This window comes from Aquila chrysaetos, chromosome 16 (genome assembly GCF_900496995.4).
Source record: "Aquila chrysaetos chrysaetos chromosome 16, bAquChr1.4, whole genome shotgun sequence".
In the NCBI taxonomy this organism is placed as follows: domain Eukaryota; kingdom Metazoa; phylum Chordata; class Aves; order Accipitriformes; family Accipitridae; genus Aquila; species Aquila chrysaetos.
Window position 1 is genome coordinate 12,408,298 of NC_044019.1, and position 4,230 is coordinate 12,412,527.

Genomic DNA, 4,230 nt, shown 5'->3' on the forward strand with positions numbered 1-4,230 from the left:
TGCCCCCCTTTTATACCCCCCCAATGGGCATGCTCTGACTTCCCCAGCGAGCACCAGCCCGGCCACGCAGCCAATAATGTTGCAGAGCGGTCTAACCCCCTCTCTTCCCTCCCTCCCTTCCTTTCTTCCCTCCTTCTCCCTCGTAACCCTCCGGAGTCCAGCTCGGGGAGGGAAGAGGGGACAGAAAGTTTCAGCCGCACGGTTCCTTCGCGGGCTGCTCCCGGGTGGGGGCTTGGACCCACCCCGGCCTGCCCCGGGGGGGGGCCGAGGGGGGGCTGCGCGCATCCCCCGGCCCCCCCCCCGCAGGTGAGGGGAGGAGGTGGGGGCCCACGCCCCGAGCCCCTGCCCAAAATGCTGGGGGGGCACCCCCTGAGCGCCTCTCGCTGCCGGATGGCGAGCCCCAAGCCCTGGGGGGGGGGTAAGCGGGAGCAGCGGGAGATTGCCCCGCCCGCCCCGCTTTCGGGGCTCTCTCTAGGTGTGCCCGGGGCACAGGTGTCCGTGCCGTCCGCCTTACCCCGCTCTGGCCCCCAAACTGCTCCGCAGGACAAAGGCACGGGCGTTCCGGGAGTGCCGGCTGCGCGGCCCCCCCGTGGGGACCCTGGGGTCTCACGCTTGCCCTGTCCCCACGTTACGTGCCCCAGTGCGGGCAGGCAAGCCCCCTCCTCGGCAGAATCGAGCCCCCGCGTCCACCCGTGCACGTCCGTGCGGACAACATGGACGCTCCCCCTCCACAGGGCAGCGGCACTGGGATTCTGCACCCCGCAGAGCACCTTCCTGGAGCGGTTCCTGCTCGCCAGGTCGCCTCTGCTTCCCACGGGCTTCTGCAAGCGAGCACAGTTGCCTTTAAGCCAAAGGGAGTTTTTCCCAGGCTTCGCCGTGCGCGTACAGCAGCGCGCAGGCTGAACACGCTCCCGCTGCTCTGCCAGTGCTGCATGGCAGTCGCGTTGTGCTGCATTGAGCTAAACTCGCCTTCTCCCAAAGACCTGCCCGCCAAGTCTGCCCCGCCGGGGAAGCGGCTGCCCCAGGGGAAGGGACCCCGCTCGCTTTCGGAGCCCCCTGCGGGGGCGTGCAGCCCAGGTTGCGCTGCGGGCACGCACCCTCCTTGAAGCGGAGAGGAGCAGAGCTGCCTGAGAGCGGGCAGCAGGTTGGTCGGTCTCGGGCAGCGCTCGCCATAGGTAGTGGTGTGAAAGGGCAAGGATGCAGCAGCCCTCACCCCAGCACGCGGTAAAGCAAACTTTTTTTTTCCCTCTTTTTTTTCAAGTTTGCACTTTTTTCTTTCAAGGATGGGGGGCTTGGTGCGTCTCTGAACAGTCGGAATTGCCCTAAACATGCCCAAGAAAATGCGGGCAGGACTCATCCTTTCTCTCTAGGCTTCAGACGTCCTTCCCTCCCCTGCATCCTTCTGTTCTCCGAGCTGTCCTCTGGGCTGTCCTTCTCTGGGCTGTGTTGCTGCGTATCACACCCAGCAGACCTGGCGTCAGGGCTGCGGGCTTTGACGGAAACATCGGCACACCTGGGAGAGAGAGGTGATGCTGAGGAAGCGGTTCTGTGCACACTGGACTCAAACACGGGCAGCAAATCTCAGGTCCTACACTGATATTTATGCATGTAAAGAAGTGGCCTGGCTGTCAAAGAGACTGAGCGTCCGCCAGCGTGTGTCAGGGCTCCAGACTTGTCCTAAAAAGAGGCATCTCCATCGATGCTTACCTTGGGCTTTAGGAGTTTCTCCTAGAAGCCCAGGACTTAGTAAATCCCAATCGTGGGTCCCCGCAAACCGCTCGGCAGAGCCGGTCTCCTTAACAAAGAGCAACCACCTTTCCTCCCTGCAAAAGCAAAACCCCATCAAAGGAAAGGACCCAACCTTGGCAGGGGGGTAAGCAGGGCTGTAAGCTACTGTTAATAGCTGAAGGAGCCCAGCTCCCTTCCCTTCCCCCAGCTCACCACAAGGACCTCCTGAGAGTAGACAAAAGAAAGCTTGGAGGGTTAATCTCCCTGAGAAAAACAAGTGATTTTTCCAGTAAACAACTGCAATAGCAAACAATGGGGGTGAAAAATAGCGATCATAAAAAAGTCTGCTCGGAGGAAGAGGCGACCCAGTAAGAGAGGTGTCTCTCCGGCTGGGGGAAAAACAAGGCAGCAGTTTGGTGAAGCTTCAGCAGCAGCAGCAGCAGCAGCAGCAAAATAAACCCCACAAGTTGCCACTGGATCTACTTGTGTTTGTGCCTTTTGATCTTTTAATTGCTTCTTAGTTATCCTTCAGTGCAAATAAATAGTGCATTGTGTCAAGAAAGAGGAGGGGGGCGGGGAAGGGAAGAAAGAGACACAAAAGAAAGAGCTGTCACCCAGAAGAGAAAAGGAACAGGTTCTTTCCCCCCACCTTTAAAGGAGTGAACATATCTGTATTTGGGGCGGGGGGAGAAGGGGGAGAAGGGGATAGGATTAGAAATCAAAGCGAAATTGGAGAGAAGCACATTAAGCCTCGGGCATCCTTACAGTAGGAAGAAAAGAGGGAGGTGGTAAAGCCCTCTGGGAGTTTATTCAGTGAGTTATGAGAGGATCCACGAGTGTAATATTGTTAAAGGTCAGCCTAAACCTTATTTAAACTAGGGATGTGTGACCTCCGCCCTTCATTTAATACAGTCATAAGGAACATTACACTGCAGATAGCTGGAACAATAGCTGCCTCCACCCCAAACTCCAGCCCCTGGCATTGCCTGCAAGGAGGGCCTGCGAAGGAGAGCAGGAGGAGGACCAGTAAAGCCAAGGACACAGCTAACCTGAGGATGGGGAGGCAGAAAGAGAGGGAGAGGAAAGCCTCTGGACCACAGCACTGGACCACCAAGGGGCTTGCGAAAACACAGCATCCCAGGAAGCATTTGGGTTTGAAAGTGGATGGGGCCGCAGCAAAGCGTCACCTGAAACCACTGGAAATGCAATAAAAATAGCCCACCACATCTTGCATTTGTCTGACCTCCGTGGTCATCGGTGTGGTTCGGGAGAGAAATCACGGTCGTGGGTTCCCGTTAAATTTGCAAGGAGCAAGGACAGCGTTCGCAAAACAAAGCAGCAAAGTGGGACCTGGAATAAAAGCAACACCTGAAAGGTGTTGAAACGACCTGAAACGACCAGGGGATGCCCAGGGCTCGGAGAGAAAACCTCTGCTGCTGCAGCGGCTGTGGAAGCATCTGGGCAGACTGCAAAATCCCCCGACGGCGCTGCCCATCTGAGCTGATCAAAGCGGCTCGTGGGTGGCCACCAACATGTGGCAATGGGCCGGAAAGCTTTCCAGGGAAAGGGGGAAGAGCGGGAAAGCTTGGGCCAGCCTGGACCTTGCAGGCAGGGATGGGAGCTTCAGCAAAGGCAGAAGAATGTAAATAGCTGCAGAAATGTAGCGGTCGTGGGCCAGGGTGGATGTTAGCAGTGCTGCCGGAGAGCTAAGCCAAGCAGATACCTTCAGGGAAGGGGACATTTACATGACCTTTCCCTTCCTCTCCACCTATAATCCACAGAGAGGAGAAGTCACCTAGTCCCAGCCCAATCAAGACACCCTGTGATGCTCCTTTGGCTTATTTCACAATTATACCACAAATGACAAGGTGAGCAGAATGGAGATTTGAGGTGCATGGTTCAGGTGCTGTGCCTACAGCATTACAAAGGTACCCCGGTTTCTAAGGCACCTTACATTCTCATATGTCCACAGTGAGGACAACCAGGAGAAATCAGACTGCTTTACTGACATGCCCAACAGATCTGGGCACCGCAGACTGAGATGTCCAAGACGAGATAAAAGGAGGCTGAGGGTGGGCCATGGGTTTGGGTCTCCTGTCACTGAAGACTAGGAGAAGAAGTCATCCTTAGCAAGAGCGGAGAGTGATTAGCCAGTGTCCTGTACACAGCTGTTTAATGGCAGAGGAATAATCAGACTTGGCCCAGAGCGTTTTTCAGTGGCTTTAAGAAAGTGATACCTTTTGTTTTGTACAACCCAGGAACCTGGCAATAACACTGTGTCCTTGCATGCTGCTAAAATATATTGATCCTGGGGCACACTAAACTGTTGGAACAGGAGAGATTCATTGGCAAAAGGGGATGTGATATATGGAAGGTCCCTGTGTGAAATTGAAGTCAAAGAACTAAGAGTGGGAGAAATAATTCACCTGGGGCCCCTGGTCAACAAGGAGCAAACAAGAGCAGAGGCTGGGCAGGTCTGTTCAGGGCTCCTGGCACCCCTGG